Raw genomic sequence first — 20,697 nt, forward strand, 5'->3', positions numbered from 1 at the left:
ATGACTGATGAAAGCAAATGTCCCACATGCCTTCTTATCTATCCTATTCATGTGCTCTGCCGACTTCGGGGATCTGTGAATAATTACCCCAGGATCCCTCTGTTCATCTGACCTATCCTGTATCCTGCCATTCATTAAATTCATCTTGTTTCTTCTGTGAAAGTGCAGCACCTTGCACTTATCAGATTTAAATACCAATTGCCACTGTTCTGCCCATCTTCCTGAAACCTTCTAAAGCTGTCACAGTGAACATCGTGCATAACAAAACGATTAAAACTTGTGGTACCTCAATTTTTATTGATTAGTGAAACTCCAATGAGGATTTTTTTTCTTTTCCCAGATCTACTGGATCTGATTATTTATTTTGTGTATTCTAGTCACGACATGGAATGAAATCTGCAACCAGTGTAGTTAGCTATGGTTTGCAGGCTGACCTTGGGTTGGCCCTAGATTGCAGATTGACCCTTGTATTGACCACAGATTGCATGTTGAACTCTGTGTTGACATTGGAATGATGCTGTACTGTGGGTTGACCCTGGTTAGAGACAAAAAAACTGCAGATGCTGGAATCCAAATAGACAGGCAGGAGGCTGGGAGAACACAGCAAGCCAGGCAGCATCAGGAGGTGGAGAAGTCGACATTTCAGGTGTAACTCTTCTACAGGACTGGGGGGGGTGAGTGTAAGGGAGCTGCAGACAAAGGGAGTGGCGGGGGCAGGGTGGTGAAGTGGGATAAGTGAAGACAGACAGAGGGTACAATCTGATTGGTCAATGGGAGGAATGAGTTCAGTTGGTGGTTGGGAGGAGTGGAAAGAGGGGGACAGGCAGGGAAGGGAGTCGGGAGATGGGAAAGGAGGTTACTTGAAATTGGAGAAATCAACATTGAGTCCTCCAAGTTGTAGGCTGCCCAGGCGGAAGATGAGGTGTTGTTCTTCCAATTTGCGGTGTGCTTCATTGCAGCAAGGAAGGAGGCCAAGGATAGTCAGAAAGGAAGTGGGAAAGTGAATTAAAATGGGCGGTTACTGGGAAGTCCGGTCGGTCCCTGCGGACCCAACTGTGATGCTCGGCAAATCATTCCCTAAGCTTACGCTCAGGCTCCCGAAGTAGAGAAGACTACATTGGGAGCACCTGATGCAGTAAACTAGGTTGGGAGAGAGGCAGATGAACCTCTATCTCACCTGGAAGGGCTGTTTGGGGCCCTGGATGGAGGTGAGGGGGGGGGGGGGGGTGGTGTACTGGCAGGTTTTGCATTTTTTCCGGTTGCAGGGGAAGGTACCTAGGGGATCAGTGGGAAGAATGGTGCAAACCAATGATGGTCAAAGGGAATGGTCCTTGTGGAAGGCAGAAAGGTGGGAAGGGGAAGATGTTCTTGGTAGTGGGATCTTGTTGGAATTGGTGAAAGTATTGAAGGTGATGCGTTGGATGTGGAGACTAGTGGGGTAGTAGGTAAGGACAAGGGGGTCTATGACTTTATTGTGTTGGGAGGGGGATTTAGAACAGTGGAACAGGGAATGGAATGAGTGGAACGTTTCCTTGTTCGAGCAGATGTGGCTCCTCCATTGCTGCAATGAAGTACACCGCCAATTGGAGGAACAACACCTCATCTTCTGTCTGGACAGCCTACAGCATGGTGGGGAGGGGGGAGACTCAACATTGAGTTCTTCAATTTCAAACAACCACCCTTCCTAGCCTCTCCCACACCCGTCCACTCCTCCCTGCCATCAATCAGGTTCATTCCTCCCATTGACCAACCATATGGTACTCTCAACCTGTCTTCACCTAATACACTTCACCACCTTTCCCACTTTATCTGCAGCTCCCCAATACCCACCCCAGTTGAAGAAGGGATACACCCGAAACATCGACTTCACCACCTCCTGATGCTCTTTGGTTTGCTGTGTTCTTCCAGCCTCTTGCCTATCTATGATGGTTGACCCTGTGGCTGATCCCTGGATTGATCATGGGTAGGGACTGATCCTGAGTTGACACAAGGATGATGTTGTGTTGTAGGTTGACCCTGTGTTGGTCCCTGTGATGACCCTTGGGTTTATCCTATTTTGTGGACGTGACCCTGGGTTATGGGGTGACCTTATGCCAAACCTTGTGCTGACCCCTGAGTTGAGAGTTGACCCTGGGATGACCTCTCTGGCGCGATGTGATTGACAGGCCTGGTCACGTGCTCCGGGCGCCATGTTGGAGCCGCGGCCGCGGGGAAGACGCAGGATTTTCCAGAAGCGGAAACCGCGCGAAAGGCCAAACCGAGAGACAGAGCGGACTCTGGTTTCGGTCTCCGGCTGCTGGTCGACCCAACCACAACCACAACCAAAGTAAGACCGGCAGCGACTGAACCGTAAAATATCACCACGGGATCTGAGGTCAGGGGGGGGAAGCAGAGGGGTCAGTGGGCGTCTCGGCGTCAGACGGCATCTCTGGGGCGGAGGGGTCGTATATCCGTATCCAGGTAACACACAGGTGGTAATTAGATTACATTACAGTGTGGAAACAGGCCCTTCGGCCCAACAAGTCCACACTGACCCGCCTAAAGCGCAACCCACCCATACCCCTACATTTACCCCTTACCTAACACTACAGGTAATTTAGCATGGCCAATTCACCCAACCTGCACATCCTTGGAGGAAACCGGAGCACCCAGAGGGGACCCACACAGACACGGGGAGAACGTACAAACTCCACACAGTCAGTCACCTGAGGTGGGAATTGAACCCTGGTCTTTGGTGCTGTGAGGCAACAGTGCTAACCACTGTGCCACAGTATGTTTTTGTGTGGGGGAGGTCTTAACTCTCAAATGTTACATATGAGACATTGAGGAATCACTGATACTGATACTGGGCTTTGGTCTACCATGAATTGGGGTCAATATGAAGATCTGAATCGTGATAGAATCTGAAATATGAATAAAGAATGCTGAAATGATGTACAGGTTTACATTAAGAATAGAAAAGATGAAGTTGTATTTTCCTTGCAAATACCTGGTCAGGAACAGAAAGCTGGATGTTGTCTTCTTTTTGTTGACATATGTTTATTATCAGCATTTTCTGTCCTTGTCAGTTGATTTAACATGGATGGTAACAGTAGACTTGATAGAATTGTGGTTGTGGTCATCAGCCACAATTCTGTGCATGTGAAGTGGGAGTAGATGGAAATGATAATGCTTATGAAACAACTAACATGGTTTTGTTACGTTATGTTGTATCAGAGTTGTGCGATTACTGTTTAAACTGTTCTGAGTTGTAAAACAATCATCATCATTTGACTAATATTAGCAGGTTGTTTCCCTGCTGGCATATAAATCTAGAATGCAGTTTTCATTTTGGTTTCTCAGCTGATATTAGTTCTTGTGATTAGGATGTTTAACTCCGAGGATGGAGTCAAAATTAGAGTGGTGCTGGAAAAGCACAGCAGGTCAGGCAGCATCTGAGATGCAGGGAAATCAACGTTTTGGGCAAAAGCCCTCCATCACCACTCTAATCTTGACTCTAATCTCCAGCATCTGCATAACCATTCCGCCTAACTCCAGAGGATGGCAGAGCTCAGGTCAGCCTTGTCTCCACCTCTTTCAATCTCATCCATCATAAACAGAGGAGGCCAGGCAGCCCATTGTGTCCTTACTGTACCCAAGCTCTGATTTTTCCCCATTGTGCTGTATAATTTACCTTTTCAGGTATTGATCCATTCCCTTTTGAATATTTTAATTGAACCTGCCTCTGCCACGCACTCCAGCACTGCATTCCAAACCCTAACAACTTGCTGCATATAATAAAACTGCAAATGCTGGAAATTTGAAACAAAAGCAGAAATTGCTAGAGAAACTCATTGAGTGTGGCAGTATCTGTGGAAAGTCAAGAAGTGTGGTGCTGGAAAAGCACAGCATCCAAGGAGCACTACAGTCGATGTCTCAGGCATAAGCCCTTCATCAGGAATGTGGAGGAGAAAGGGGGCTGAGAGATAAATAGGGGGTAGGGGTGGGGCTGGTGATAGGTGGATGTAGATGGGAGGTAATTGTGATAGGTCAACGGGTAGGGTGGAGTGGATAGGTGGGAAGGAAGATGGACAGGTAGGACAGATCAAGAGGGTGGTGCCAAGTGGAAGGTTAGATCTGGGATGAGGTGGGGGTTGAAGAGGTTTGGAAACTGGTCAGTATTGGCGCATGGTTGTTGGGTCACGAGGAGGAAGATGGGTGGCTTTGATTTGGTGGTGGAGGCGGCCCAGGATTTGGGGGAGTTTAGGGGAAGTTGAAGTGGTTGGGCACAGGGCAGTGGGGTTGTTTGTCACGCGTGGACCACAGATGTTCCAGATCTGCTCCGCGAGTTTATGTCCTGTCTGTCTGATATAGAGGAGACCACATCAAGAGCAGCAGATGTAGTAGATGAGGTGGGTGGCTGTGCAGGAAAATCTCCACTGGATTTGAAACGATCCTGTAGGATGATGTAGATTGAACAGTTCATCAACTTCACTAACGCTTGCACCCTGACTGCATATGCACATGGGTTATCTCTGACACCTCCTCCTTTCTGGACTTCTGTGGCAACTGACTTAACATGGACATCTAATTTCAACCTACTGATTCCCACGTCTGTCTGGACTACACCACCCCCCTCCGTAAAAATGCAATTCCTTACTTCCAATGCCATATCTGCTCCCAAGAGGAGCAATTCCACTCCAGGACATCCCAGATCTCTTCCTATTTCAAGGACCACAATTTTCTCTCCCATATGATCTGCAATGAGCTTCATCACATCTCCTCCACTTCCTGCACCTCCATCCTCAGACCCCATCCTTTTGACCGCAACAAGAATAGAATGCGCCAGCTCCCACCTTACACCCCACTAGACTCTGGATACAGTGCATTTTCCTCTGCCATTTTCGCCACCTACAGTCAGACTCCACCAACAAAAATATATTTCCCTCCCCACTTCTATCTGCATTCTCTCTGTGACACCCTTGTTAGGTCCACGACTGCAACAACCCACTCTCTACTGGCACCTTCCCTTGCTGCCGCATGACGTGCGAAACATGTACCACCCCCCCCCTCCCAACTGCCGACCAGGGCCCTTAGGATCATTTAAAATCTGTTGGAGATTTTCCTGCACATCCACCCAACTCATTCCTAAAGGATAATTTCAAATCCGGCAAGATTTTTTTGCATAAAATGTTTTTACACATGTTGCCTTTGCCTCCTTTACCAGTTATCTTGAAACAATGGCTCTGTTTTCTTGATCCTTCACAATTGAAACAGTTTATTTCCATCTACTGTATCGAGTCCCTGGAATGTAAAGGGTTAATACTGAAATCTGTAAATGGCCAATCAGCAATGTTATAGATCACTTAACAGCAGATTCTGGGGAGAGATTATTTTGTATGCAGCCACATGCCAGGCTTAATAGTATAAATAGCAGAATACTTAATTAGAAGGTAATCTAAACTAAATGCTTCGACTTGGCAGTCTCTCTGGATCCTCACCCAAGACACCTAATGTCTTCCAAGACAGACCACCATGATGGCAGATAGTGGCAGATAGTGACAGGAAGTGACTGACCCAGCAGCAGGAAGAAAATAACAGGAGCAGCACTGAGGACAAAATCCAGCAGAACACAACTAAGCAACTGGAGAAAGAAAAAAACCTAGTGCAATAACCCCTTTAAGGCCCATGGGGAATCATTCATTAATCTCCCTATGGAGCTCATTGATTATGAGCTCCTTTGATAATAGGCAATGACTTGCATTCACTTTTGATGGTGTGCATTCCCCATAATGGGCTTTGCATGTGAATTGCTATTTGACTGTGCGGTGATTAATAATTAAAAACCAGAACAAATGAGTGATTTGGTTTTGGGAAAGCTGTTTGATTATGTGTAAGAGCACTTCTGAATATTTAAAACAAAATGCTCTTTTGGATGTATGAAAAAAAGTCCTTTAGAAAGCAAACTCAGGAGGGACTGTAAATTTAAAAAATACCCAAAGAACTGTGAATGGTCTAAATCTAAAACAAAAACAAATTGCTGGAAAAACTCAGCATGTCTGGCAATATCTGTGAAGAGAAAAACAAAGTTAACATTTTGTGTCCAGAGACCCTTCTTCTGATCTGGCTGTAGCTGGGAAAAGGTTGCTATACATACTGATGGTGGGATGTGTTAAGTCAGAGGGGAAGAGAAAATGTTAGGTGGAGATGATGCTCAGAGAGAGAAAACAATATTTGGGCAGATAAAGTAATGTGTAAAGGTCAATTTGGAAGAATGAATATTTGCTCAAGGGGGCCATTAGTGGTTGACGGTGAGTTATTTGTGGTACCGGCCCATGTGATGACAAGGACTGGTATGTGGGGGTTGGGGTAAAGACATGTGAGAAAGTGCTCAAGCTCTAAAATGATTGAACTCAACATTGAGTTGAGAATATCTCTCCATTGGGGAGAACATAAGGACTAGGAACCGGAGTAGGCCATCTGGACCTTTGAGCCTGCTCCGCCGTTCAACAAAATCATGGCTAATCTTTTTGTGGCCTTAACTCCAATTACCTGCCCTCTCACGGTAACCCTTAATTCCTTCATTGTCCAAAAAAGTATCAATCTTATCTTTAAAAACATTGACTGATCTAGTGTCAACTAATTCACTGGGCAGGGAATTCCATAGATTTATGACCCTCTGGGTGAAGAAGTTCCTTCTCAATTCAGTCCTAAATCTACTTCCCCTAATTTTGAGGCTGTGCCCTCTTGTCCTAGTTTTGCCTGACAGTGGAAGCATCCTCTCTCCGTCTATTTTATGTATTCCCTTCATAATGTATTTCTATAAGATCTCCCTGCATTCTTCTAAATTCCGTCTCTCCTCATACTCCCCTCTACTCCCCTCTACTCCCCTCCCTTCAGTCTCCCCTCTACTCAGGAATCAACCTAAAGAGCCTTCTCTGCACCCCCTCCAGTGCCAGTACATCCTTTCGCAAGTATGGAGATCAGAACTGCACACAGTACTCCAGGTGTGGCCTCACCTGCACCCTGTACAGTTGCAACATAACCTCTTTGCTTTTAAACTCAATCCCTTTAATAATGAAGGCTAAAATTCCATTTGCCTTCCTAATTACCTGTTGTACCTGCAGACCAACCTTCTGTGGTTTATGCATAGGACACCCAAGTCCCTCTGCGTAGCAGTCTGCTGCAACTTTTTAACCATTCAAGTAATAGTCCTTTTTACTGTTACCCTAACCAAAATGGGTGACTTCATATTTATTAATATTGTGTTTCATCTGCCAGACCTTTGCCCCCACACACAATGTATCTGTTCCTCTGCAAAATTTCACAGTCCTCTGCGCACTTTGCTCTGTCACTCATCCTAGTGTCATAAGCAAACTTTGATACACTACATGTGGTTCCCAACTCCAAACCATCTATGTAAATTGTGAATAATTGTGGTCCCAACACTGATTTAAACTAAGTAGCGGGGGGGAGGGGACAAGCTGGATGTTTAAAAAGGAAATTGAAGGGGTAGTTAGAACAAGAGAAGTCAAGAAAGACAACTGTATCAAGGAGGCAGAAAACTGGAAAAGGCATCATGCTGTAAAGTTGAGTGAAATAAGGGTTGAGGGGAAGGGTGAGAGCAGTAACAAATTAAAAATTCTATATATGAATGCACGAAGCATTAGACACAAGGTGGATGAGCTTGAGGCTCTTTTGGAAATTGGCAGATACGATATTGTGGGGATAACTGAGACGTGGCTTCATGGGGACAGGGCCTGGGAAATGAATATTCAAGGCTACATGTGTTATCGTAAGGATAGACTGACGGGCAGAGGGGGTGGGGTGGCCTTGTTGGTAAGGGAGGATATTCAGTCCCTTGCGCGGGCGGACCTAGAGTCAGGGGATGTAGAGTCAGTGTGGATAGAGCTTCGAAACACTAAGGGTAAAAAGACCCTCATGGGAGTCATCTACAGGCCCCCAAACAGTAGTCTGGATGTTGGAGGTAAGTTGAATCAGGAGCTGAAATTGGCTTGTCGCAAAGATGTTACTACAGTTGTTATGGGGGATTTTAACATGCAGGTAGACTGGGAGAATCAGGATGGTATCGGGCCTCAAGAAAGAGACTTTGTGGAGTGCCTCAGAGATGGATTTTTAGTGCAGCTGGTGCTGGAGCCGACCAGGGATAAGGCGATTCTGGATCTGGTATTGTGTAACGAACCAGAATTGGTCAGTGACCTCGAAGTGAAGGAGCCATTGGGAAGTAGTGACCATAATACAATAAGCTTCAATCTGCAATTTGAGAGGGAGTGGGTACAGTCTGAAGTGACAATATTTCAGTTGAATAAAGGGAAATATGGAGCTATGAGGGAGCAACTGGCCAAAGTTCAATGGTTTAATACCTTAACAGGGAAGACCGTGGAGGAACAATGGCAGATATTTCTGTGTATAATGCAGAAGATGCAGGATCAGTTCATTCCTAAAAGGAAGAAAGATCCCAGGAGGAGACATGGGCGGCCGTGGCTGACAAGGGAAGTAAAGAAACATATAAGGTTAAAAGAGAAAAAGTATAACTTAGCGAAGATAAGCGGGAAAACGGAGGACTGGGAAGCTTTTAAAGAACAACAGAGGATTAGTAAGAAGGAAATACGCAGAGAAAAAATGAGGTACGAAGGTAAACTGGCCAAGAATATAAAGGAGGATAGTAAAAGCTTTTTTAGGTATGTCCAAGGCAAAAAAATGGTTAGGACAAAAATTGGGCCCTTGAAGACAGAAGCAGGGGAATATATTACTGGGAACGAAGAAATGGCAGAGGAATTAAATGGGTACTTCAGATCTGTGTTCACTGGGGAAGACACAAGCAATCTCCCTGAGGTAACAGTGGCTGAAGGACCTGAACTTAAGGGAATTTCTATTTGCCAGGATTTGGTGTTGGAGAGACTGTTAGGTCTGAAGGTTGATAAGTCTCCGGGACCTGATGGCCTGCATCCCAGGGTACTGAAGGAGGTGGCTCGGGAAATCGTGGATGCGCTGGTGATTATTTTCCAGAGTTCAATAGAATCGGGGTTGGTTCCTGAGGATTGGAGGGCGGCTAATGTTGTGCCACTTTTTAAGAAGGGTGGGCGGGAGAAAGCAGGAAATTATAGACCAGTTAGTCTGACCTCAGTGGTGGGAAAGATGCTGGAGTCTATTATAAAGGATGAAATTACGGCACATCTGGATAATAGTAACAGGATAGGACAGAGTCAGCATGGATTTATGAAGGGGAAATCATGCTTGACTAATCTTCTTGAATTTTTTGAGGATGTAACTCGGAAGATGGACGAGGGAGATCCAGTGGATGTAGTGTACCTGGACTTTCAGAAAGCTTTTGATAAAGTCCCACACAAGAGGTTAGTGAGTAAAATTAGGGCGCACGGGATTGGGGGCAAAGTACTAGATTGGATAGAGAATTGGTTGGCTAATAGGAAACAAAGGGTAGTGATTAACGGCTCCATTTCGAAATGGCAGGCAGTGACCAGTGGGGTACCGCAGGGATCCGTGCTGGGACCGCAGCTTTTTACAATATATGTAAATGATATAGAAGATGGTATCAGCAATAACATTAGCAAATTTGCTGATGACACAAAGCTAGGTGGTAGGGTGAAATGTGATGAGGATGTTAGGGGATTACAGGGTGACCTGGACAAGTTAGGTGAGTGGGCAGATGCATGGCAGATGCAGTTTAATGTGGATAAATGTCTGGTTATCCACTTTGGTGGCAAGAACAGGAAGGCAGATTACTACCTCAATGGTATCAAATTAGGTAAAGGGGCTGTTCAGAGAGATCTGGGTGTTCTTGTACACCAGTCAATGAAGGCAAGCATGCAGGTACAGCAGGTCGTGAAGAAGGCTAATAGCATGCTGGCCTTCGTAACAAGAGGGATTGAGTATAGAAGCAAAGAGGTGCTTCTGCAGCTGTACAGGGCCCTGGTGAGACCACACCTGGAGTACTGTGTACAGTTCTGGTCTCCAAATTTGAGGAAAGACATTCTGGCTATTGAGGGAGTGCAGCGTAGGTTCACGAGGTCAATTCCTGGAATGGCAGGATTGCCTTACACGGAAAGACTGAAGCGACTGGGCTTGTATACCCTTGAGTTTAGAAGACTGAGAGGGGATCTGATTGAAACGTATAGGCTTATGAAAGGATTGGACACTCTGGCAGGAGGGAACATATTTCCGTTGATGGGGGAGTGCCGAACCAGAGGACACAACTTAAAAATACGGGGTAGACCATTTAGGACAGAGATGAGGAGAAACTACTTCACACAGAGAGTGGTGGCTGTGTGGAATGCTCTGCCCCAGAGGGCAGTGGAGGCCCAGTCTCTGGATTCTTTTAAGAAAGAATTGGATAGAGCTCTTAAAGATAGTGGAGTCAAGGGGTATGGAGATAAGGCTGGAACAGGATACTAATTAGGAATGATCAGCCATGATCATATTGAATGGCGGTGCAGGCTCGAAGGGCAGAATGGCCTACTCCTGCATCTATTGTCTATTGTCTATTGATCCCTGAGGCACAGGTAGTGATTAGGAGAAAGTGAGGACTGCAGATGCTGGAGATCAGAGCTGAAAAATGTGTAGTTGGAAAAGCACAGCAGGTCAGGCAGCATCCAAGGAGCAGGAGAATTGACGTTTCGGGCATAACCCCTTCTTCAGGAATCTCGACGTTTCAGGCATAAGCCCTTCTTCAGGAATCGGAGGAAGAGAGCTTCTTCAAGGAAGGCATCCTTGCAAGAGGATTCGCAGTCGGTTAAAATTAACGAGGAGAGAGTGAGGACTGCAGATGCTGGAGATCAGAGCTAAAAAATGTGTTGCTGGAAAAGCGCAGCAGGTTAGGCAGCATCCAAGGAGCAGGAGAGGAGGTAGTGTTTGCCAACCAGAATGGCACTCATTTAATCCTACCCTTTGTTTCCTGTTAGTCAACCAATTATCTATCCATGCTAATACTTTACCCATAACGCCATGCATCTTTAGCTTATGGAGCAGCCTCATGTGCGGCACCTTGTCGAATGCCTTTTGGAAATCTAGGTATACCGCAACTACTGGGTCCCTGTTGTCTACTGTGCTCGTAATGTCTTTATAGAATGCGAAAGGGTCTGTTTCCGTGCCGTATGACAATTTGACTTTGACTTTGAAGAAAGATTAGTTAAGCATGACCTGCCCTTCATGAGCCCCAAAGAAGCAGAGACTGGGCGACCATTTTGCAGAGCACTTATGTTCTGCTGGTAGAAATAGACAATAGGTGCAGGAATAGGCCAATCTGCCCTTCGAGCCAGCACCATCACTGGCTGTGGTGACACTGAACTTCTAGATACCTGCCAGTTCAAAGCACCACCTTGTTCCCTGGCCAACATCTGTCTTTGGCTTGTTGCAGTGCTTCAGGGAAGCTCAGTGCAACCAACAATAACAGCACTTAATTTTCTGCTTGGGAATCCTGTAGCCTTCTGAAATCAAAATCGGGTTCAACAATTTTTGGGCTTGAGCATTTTCTCTCATGTTGCCACCCCACCATCCATACATCAGGCCTTGTCATTACCTGGGTTGCTACCACAGCCATTAATAGTTCCCATTAGCAGCTATTTATTCTCCCAGGCTGACCTTTTACACAATTCTGTGTCTGCCTAACTTTAGTTCTCTGAAGTCTAGTCTTCATCTTCATCTATTGTTTATTCCTTCCCTCTCCCCCACCCAATCTTTAGCATATATACTAAACTTTACCCAGCTACAATCAGTTCTGATTAATGTTTTTGGATCTGAAATGCTAACTCTGTTTCTTTTTCCACAGCTGCTGCCAGACCTGCTGAGCTTTTCCAGCAACTTCCTGTTTTTGCTCCAAGACAGACTCTTGTCTGTGGTAGTGTTCATTCCACTGAGCCAAGAGGCCCATGTTCAAGTCCCACCTGCTCCAGACATGTGTAAGAGCACCCCTGAATAGGTTGTTTGAAAATATTTATGTATAAAGTACACCCAGGTCCCTTCCTGCTCTCCCTCCCTCTCCCTGTCTTCTGATGTTTTGCATTGCCTGTAATGGGCTTAGCCTAAAGTTACGATTAGAGTGGTGCTGGAAAAGCATAGCAGGTCAGGCAGCATCCGAGGAGCAGGAAAATTGACGTTTTGGGCAAAAGCCCTTCATGAGAATGAAGCTAAGATTCATGATGAAGGGCTTTTGCCCGAAATGTAGATTTTTCTGCACTTTGGATGCTGCCTGAACTGCTGTGTTTCTCCAGCACCACTCTAATCTTGACTCTGATCTCCAGCATCTGCAGTACTCACTTTCGCCTTAGCCTAAAATTACCTAATGGCTACGTGGGTGATTTATTGGTAGTGGTAATGGTTAAAAACAAACACCTAAAAGTTACCATCATTTGGTGGTAGGAAAGCTGTTCAGTTGTGTGTAAGATCACTTGCGGATTTAAAAGAAAACAAACCCAAACCTTTATTTTTGTTATTTTTTCTCTTTTTTTCTCTTTTTTTTTAAAACCCCCACACTACCGCCTAACTGCGGTAGTGCTTATTTTTTCCCCAGCACCCATGGTGTGTGTGTGCAGGTGTGAGACACAGTGAAAGAAACGAGGTGCATGAATCTTTATTCAATTTTCACCACCAGGAAGATATGAAAAACACCCGAGTGGCCAGTGACAAGCACTGCCCTTCACATCAAAGGGCAATGCTGTGTGATCAAAACAGTGAAGGGGAGGGTAGGGACTAAATCAAAATAGAGTTGGAGGGAGAAATAATGCACTCCACTCCCTGCGGCGCCCACCTCTCCCTGAACGACTCCAGGGTGTTGGTGCCCCAACCGTTTTTATTTTTTTTTCTTTTTCTTTTTTTTTCTTTTTTTAAAAATTTAACCCCCACACTACCGCCTAAGTGCGGTAGTGCTTATTTTTTCCCCAGCACCCATGGTGTGTGTGTGTGTAGATGTGAGACACAGTGAAAGACACAAAGTGCACCAATCTTTTTTTTTAACCCCCACACTACCGCCTAACTGCGGTAGTGCTTATTTTTTTCCCCAGCACCCATGGTGTGTGTGTGTGTGTGTGTGTGTGCAGGTGTAAAACACAGTGAAGGACACAAAGTGCACGAATCTTTATTCAATTTCCACCACCAGGAAGATATGAAAAACACCCGAGTGGCCAGTGACAAGCACTGCCCTTCACATCAAAGGGCAATGCTGTGTGATCAAAACAGTGAAGGGGAGGGTAGGGACTAAATCAAAATAGAGTTGGAGGGAGAAATAATGCACTCCACTCCCTGTGGCGCCCACCTCTCCCTGAACGACTCCAGGGTGTTGGTGCCCCAACCGTTTTTTTTTTTTTTTTTCTTTTTTCAGTGGTGGTGGTGGTGGAGGTCCTGGGGAGGGGCCCCAAGGCAAGTCCGAGGCAGCAGCAGTGAGGCAGTCCCCTTCAAGGAGGAGAGTCCTTGCACGTGTGTGTGTGTGTATATATATACACACACACACACACTTCTCAAAAGGGGAAAATACCCAAGTGGCCAGTGATAAGCAGTGCTCCTCACAAGAGCTCTTTTACCTTTTTTTTTTCTTTTTCTTTTTTTTTTTGACCCTCGAGTTTGTTTTTTTTTTCTTTTTCTGTTTACTACCACCTAAGTGCGGTAGTGCTTATTTTTATCCCCTGCACCCATGGTGTGTGTGTGCAGGTGTGAGACACAGTGAAAAGACACAAAGTGCATAAATCTTTATTCGATTTCCACCACCAGGAAGATAGGAAAAACACCCGAGTGGCCAGTGACAAGCACTGCCCTTCAAACCACAGGGCAATGCTGTGTGAGCAAAACAGTGAAGGGGAGGGTAGGGACTAAATCAAAATAGAGTTGGAGGGAGAAATGATGCACTCCGCTCCCTGCGGCGCCCACCTCTCCCTGAACGACTCCAGGGTGTTGGTGCCCCAACCGTTTTTAGAATTTGTGTGCAAATATCTAATTGGCTATATGGGTGATTTACTGTTGGTGGTTGATTGTTTTAAGCCAATTATGTATCCAATTGGCAAGCTCACCCTGAATCCCACATGACCTAACTACTAATTAGTCTACCATACGGAACCTTGTCAAAAGCTTTACTAAAATCCAAATAAACAATGTCGACTGCTGTACCATCATCAACATTTTTGGTAATCTCCTCAAAAAACTCAATCAAATTTGTGAAACATGACTTTTCTTCACACAAAACCATGCTGACTACGTTTAATGATAAATGATGTTCCTTCCCATTTGGAATTTGAGTTATTATACTTAGCAGTTGAAAACCTTTTGTGAAGAAAATGACTGTGAAATGGAACAGTGCGTGAAGGAACACCAGCCAAGAAAAACCACGGAAAAGTCTCTACTTTTGCCAGAATCCTTTGAGAATGTGAGAGTCCACAGCAAGTCCACATGGGTGACCACCGATGCTCCTGCTGACTTCATCTGCAGGAAGTGCGGCCAGCTCCAGGTCCTCACAGATGGTGTTAGGGAACTGGAGCTGGAGTTGGATGAACTGAGGATTATTCGAGAGGCTGAGAGGGTGATAGATAGAAGCTACACGGACATAGTTACGCCAGAGAACAGAGGTAGCTGGGTAACAGTTAGAGGTGGGAAGGGGAGGAAGTAGGCAGTGCAGGGATCTGCTGTGGTCGTTCCCCTCAACAATAAGTATACTGCTTTGGATACTGTTGGTGGCGACGGCCTAGCAGGGGTAAGCTGCAGTGATCGGTAGATTGGACGGGACGGTGTTTGTGCAGTGTGTCCAGGAAACTTTTCTAACTCAGTATGTAGATTGTCCGACCAGAGGGGAGGCCATATTGGATTTGGTACTTGGTAACGAACCGGGACAAGTGATGGGCTTGTTAGTGGGTGAACTTTTTGGTGATGGTGACCACAATTCTGTGACTTTCACCTTGGTTATGGAGAGAGATAGGTGCGTGCAACAGGGTAGGTTTTACAATTGGGGGAAGGGTAAATACGATGCTGCAAGCCTGGATCTGAGGAGCATAAGTTGGGAGCATAGGCTGTCGGGGAAGGATGTCGTTGAAATGTGGAACTTTTTCAAGGAACAGATACGACATGTCCTTGATATGTATATACCTGTCAGGCAGGAAAGAGATGGTCGTGTGAGGGAACCTTGGTTGACGAGGGAGATTGAACCTCTTGTAAAGAGGAAGAAGGAGGCTTACATAAGGTTGAGGAAACAAGGTTTAGACAGAGCGTTGGAGGGATACAGGATAGCCAGGAGGGAGCTGAAGAAATGGATTAGGAGAGCTAAGAGAGGGCATGAAAAATCTTTGTCGGGTAGGATCAAGGATAACCCCAAGGCCTTTTATGCGTATGTGAGAAACATGAGAATGACGAGACGAGGGTAGGTCCGATCAAGGACAGTAGTAGGAGACTGTGTATTGAGTCGGAAGAGATAGGTGAGGACTTGAATGAGTAATTTTTTTTCAGTATTTACAAATGAGAGGGACCGTATTGTTGAAGAGGAGAGTATGAAACGGACTGGTAAGCTAAAGGAGATACTTGTTAGGAAGGAAGATGTGTTGGGCATTTTGAAAAACTTAAGGATAGACAAGTCCCCCGGGCCTGACAGGATATATCCTAGGATTATGTGAGAAGCAAGAGAGGAAATTGCAGAGCTATTGGCAATGATCTTTTCGTCTTCACTGTCAGTGGGGGTGGTACCAGGGGACTGCAGAGTGCCGAATGTTGTGCCCCTGTTCAACAAACGGAATACGGATAACCCCGGGAATTACAGGCCGGTTAGTCTTAGTTTGGTGGTAGGCAAAGTAATGGAAAGGGTACTGAGGGATAGGATTTATGCGTATCTGGAACAACACTGCTTGATGAGGGACAGCCAGCACGGATTTGTGAGGGCTAGGTCTTGCCTTACAAATCTTATTGAATTCTTTGAGGAGGTGACCAAGCATGTGGATGAGGGTAGAGCAGTGGATGTAGTGTACATGGATTTTAGTAAGGCATTTGATAAGGTTCCCCATGGTAGGCTTATGCGGAAAGTCAGGAGGCATGGGATAGTGGGAAATTTGGCCAGTTGGATAGAGAACTGGCTAACCGGTCGAAGTCAGAGAGTGGTGGTAGATGGTAAATATTCAGCCTGGAGCCCAGTTATAAGTGGAGTTCCGCAGGGATCAGTTCTGGGTCCTCTGCTGTTTGTAATTATTATTAATGACTTAGAAGAGGGAGTCGAAGGGTGGGTCAGTTAATTTGCAGACGATACGAAGATTGGTGGAGTTGCGGATAGTGAGGAGGACTGTTGTCGGCTGCAAAGGGACTTAGATATGAATCAGAGCTGGGCTGAGAAGTGGCAGATGGAGTTCAACCCTGTCGAGTGTGAGGTTGTCCATTTTGGAAGGACAAATAAGAATGCGGAATACAGGGTTAATGGTAGGATTCTTAGTAATGTGGAGGAGCAGAGAGATCTTGGGGTCTATGTTCATAGATCTTTGAAAGTTGCCACTCAGGAGGATAGAGCTTGTAAGAAGGCCTATGGTGTATTAGCGTTCATTAGCAGCGGGATTGAATTCAAGAGTCGTGAAGTGATGTTGCAGCTGTACAGGACCTTGGTTAGGCCATATTTGGAGTACTGTGTGCAGTTCTGGTCGCCTCACTTTAGGAAAGATGTGGAAGCTATGGAGAAGGTGCAGAGAAGATTTACCAGGAAGTTGCCTAGAATGGAGAATAGGCCGTATGAGGATAGGTTGAGAGTGCTAGGCCTTTTCTCATTGGAATGGCGAAGGATGAGGGGTGACTTGATAGAGGTTTATAAGATGATCAGGGGAATAGATAGAGTAGACAGTCAGAGACTTTTTCCCCGGGTACAACAGAGTGTTACAAGGGGACATAAATTTAAGGTGAAGGGTTGAAGGTGTAGGGGGGATGTCAGGGGTAGGTTCTTTACCCAGAGAGTGGTGGGGGCATAGAATGTGCTGCCTGTGGGAGTGGCAGAGTCAGAATCATTGGTGACCTTTAAGCGGCAATTGGATAGGTACATGGATTGGTGCTTAAACTAGGACAAATGTTCGGCACAACATCGTGGGCCGAAGGGCCTGTTCTGTGCTGTATTGTTCTATGATTTATGTTCTATAAGCTGAAAAGTAGCAAAACATGGGCAGATGTTTCATTGAGTACAGGAATGCTTTGAGTTTTATTATTCATTCAAGTGCAATTGGATGTTGCCAGCAAAGCTTGTATTTACTGCCTATCTTTAAGTGCTCTTGCGAAGATGTGTTGCCTGCTTTAACCATTGCAATCCATTTGGTGTCGGTAGACCCATAATGCTGTTATGGAGGGAGTTCCAGGATTTTGACCCAGTAATGCTGAAGGAATGACAATATGTTTCTAAGTCAGATTGGTGAGTGGCATGGAGGGGAATTTGTGAGTGGTAGTGTTCCCACTTATCTGTTGCCTATGTCCTGCTAGATGATGTGATCACATGTTTGTTGAAGGAGCCTGGTCGAGTTGCAAACAAGCAAGCTAATGTGGTTCAAGGATCTGAACTGTGAAGAGACAATCCCAGAGTAAAGTACTTAGCAAGTATGATCATCTCTTTTGGAGATGGAGAGTGGCATTATAAGGAGAAACAAGGATATCTTAGTTTCCATGGTACGAGTCCCTCAGTGGAATGGATTGGATATACAAAAGTTTAGGAAAGCAATCTGAAAAAGGAACTAGCATCCTATTTTAAAATATAAACCAGTCAAATTAAACTGAATTTGAATGAATAGTCCCTATGGGGAAGTTTAACAAAATTAAAAAAAAATTCAACTGAAATTTGAGAAATTCAAATTTTAATATTGTTCTGAAGGGGCTTCTCAGTGCCCATCAGTCACGGCTTGAAGTGTGCCAGCAGACATCGCATGCTCCCTCTTAAAAGATACCAGGGTGTGGACATAACCACTGAAGTGAGACAGACAGTTGGGTTCAGCACCCCTTCCATGGCTTGCTTCCTTGCTCCAGTTAATTTCCGCCTTTACAAGGTTCAGAAGCTGAATCCTGAGTCTTGCCTGCCCCTTTACACTCAAAGTGAGGACAGCAATACTGGAAAGTCCGAGTTGAAAAGTGTGGTGCTGGAAAAGCACAGCAGGTCAGACAGGATCCGTGGAGCAGGATGGACAGTCGATGTTTTGGCCCTTCATCAGGAATGAGAGATAAATAGGAGGGTGGGGGTGGGGATAGGGCTGGGGGAAAGTAGCTGGAAAGGTGATAGGTGGATTTAGGTTGTTGGGAGAGTGGAGCAGATAGGTGGGAAGGAAGGTAGACAGGTAGGACAGTCAAGAGGGCGGTGCCCAGTTAGAGGGTTGGATCTGGGAAGAGGTGGGGGGGGGGGGGGGGAAGGAGAGATTTGGAAACTGATGAAGTTAATGTTGATGCCTTGTATTTGAAGGTTTCCAAGGCGGAAGGTGAGGCGTTCTTCGTCCGGTTATTGGGTGGCTTGGATTTGGTGGAGGGCCAGGAGAGTCCTTGGGGGAGTGGGAGGGGGAGGGGGAGTTGAAGTGGTCGGCCACAGGGTAGTGGGGTTGATTGGTGTGCGTGTCCCAGAGATGTTCCCTGAAATGTTCTGCGAGTTGGCGCCCTGTCTCGCTGATGTAGACGAGACTGCATCGAGAGCAACAGACACAGTAGCTAAAGTGGTGGAGGAAAATCTCTGCCAGATGTGGAAAGATCCTTTGTGGCCTTGGATGGAGCTGAGGGGGTAGGTGTGGGTGCAGGTTTTACACCTCTTGCAATGGTAAGTGAAAGAGCCAGATGTGGAGGGTGCATTGTTAGGGTGCATGGACCTAATGACGGAGCCATGCAGGGAATGGTCTCTGCGGAATGCAGATAGGGGTGGGGAGGGAAATACATCTCTGGCGGTGGAAATGGCAGAGGTTAATGTGCTGTATCCAGAGATTAGTGGGGTAGAAGATGAGGATTCAAGAGCGTTTTATCCTTGTGCATTTGGAGGGATGGGTTCGAGGTGCAGGAAGTGGAGGTGATGTACTAGCGGGCACTGGCTGTCCAAAGATATAGAAGATGGGACTAATGCACAACCAAAAATTTAGGACTAGTCCCTTTTAAGAAATTAAAAAGAATTTGAACTATACGTCAAGCTATGTATATGTACGTGATGGATAGAGCTGACATTCAGTGATGACTTGAACACTGATTTATTGAGTGCAGGTGAAAAACTGGATGGCAGAGATTTCTCGATTTCCAAGGTCAGAGAGAATAGCAAAATATCCACAATGCTGATGTCTGACACGTGTAGGAAATAGGAGATGTAAATAACGTATAGATTCAGGAACTTGGGGGAAGATGAAGAATAAATGTAATACTCAAATATATTCAGGTGACCTGATGGCCTGGTGATATTATAACTAGATTATTATCCAAAGGCCCTGGTAATGGGTCTGGGTGGGTTACTCCTCGGAGGGTCGGTGTGGACTTGTTGGGATGAAGGGCCTGTTTCTACGCTGTCGGGAATCTAATCTAATGTTCTGGGAACCAGGCTTCGAAACCTGCCATGATAGATGGTGGAATCTGAATTCAATAAACAACTGGAATTAGGAGTCGAATGATGACCATTATTGTCAGAAAAAATCTCAAATGGTTCACGAATGTCTTTCGGGGAAGGAAACTGCCATTTCTTACCTGGTCTGACCTATATGTGATTCAGATCTACAGCAATACGGTTGACACTTAACTACCCTTTGGGCAATAAGGGTTGGGAAATAGATGCTGGCCTGGCTAGCATGCCCACATCCCATAAATGAATATAAAAAAATTTAAATATAAAATGAGATCTGAAATAAAAACATCAAGTTGTTCCATCAGTGGCAAATTTTACAGCCGTCTGTAAACCATCTGTACAGCCAACTTAATTAAATTCTTGTCTCTGTTTCCCTCCCCCATTGTCTTCTGTGCCCAGCTCCTCTCTTCATGTACCCCATTCTGAAGAAAGGTAAATGCATTGGAAATGTTAACCCTCTTTTTCTTTCCACTGATTCTGTCAGACTTGCTGATGATGTGGATGAGCTGGTATTGGACTTGGGTGGACAAAGTTAGAAATTGCACAACACCATATTATGGTCCAGTGGGTTTATTTGGAAGCACTAGCTTTCAGAGTGCTTCTCCATCAGGTAGCTGTGGAGCAGGACCATAAGACACAGAATTTATAGAAAAAGATTGCAATGTCATGCAACTGAAATGATATATTAAGCAAACAATATATCATTCGTTCAATATGTCATTTCAGTTGTATGACACTATAATCTTTTGCTATAAATGCTGTCTTATGGTCCTGCTCCCCTGCTACCTGATGAACGAGTAGTGCTCCGAAAGCTCGACCTGCTGAAGCTCTCCAGCATTTAGATTTTATTTTTGATTTCCAGCTGCTGCAGTATTTTGCTTTGATTTATCATTCTTTCTTTATTGACTCTCCTTAACCTTCTCATTTAACTATTTTTGGTACCAACTACCAAACTTCTTGTTTCATTTTGTTGCACTGTAAAATGTTTTGGGTTGCTTTTCATTTCCAAACATTTTGTATAACTACAAGGTTATTCAAGACAATACTGTTATCCTTTGTGGCTTAAGTTATGAAGGTGTAGCAATGGCTTTTACCAAAACCACAAAACAATTTGTGTTCAAATACCAAGTAATTTGCTTTTAGTTTCCAAACAAAAATGAGAAGTTGTGGTGTTTCTGGAA

General features: G+C 45.3%; 1 protein-coding gene across 10 annotated transcripts in view; it reads left to right on the forward strand.

Annotated features, from left to right (window-relative positions):
- The first annotated feature begins 2,187 nt into the window (after positions 1–2,187).
- LOC140483389 (utrophin-like) overlaps positions 2,188–20,697 on the forward strand; it is a 737,248-nt gene continuing 718,738 nt past the window's right edge. For 9 of the 10 annotated variants that reach the window (XM_072581625.1, XM_072581633.1, XM_072581634.1 and 6 more), the window contains exon 1: positions 2,188–2,326. The gene's annotated coding sequence lies outside the window, so the exon portion shown is untranslated. The remainder of the gene's footprint in view (positions 2,327–20,697) is intronic. The other variant, XM_072581626.1, reaches the window with a different exon arrangement.

Source organism: Chiloscyllium punctatum, chromosome 11, assembly GCF_047496795.1.
Source record: "Chiloscyllium punctatum isolate Juve2018m chromosome 11, sChiPun1.3, whole genome shotgun sequence".
Lineage (NCBI taxonomy): Eukaryota > Metazoa > Chordata > Chondrichthyes > Orectolobiformes > Hemiscylliidae > Chiloscyllium > Chiloscyllium punctatum.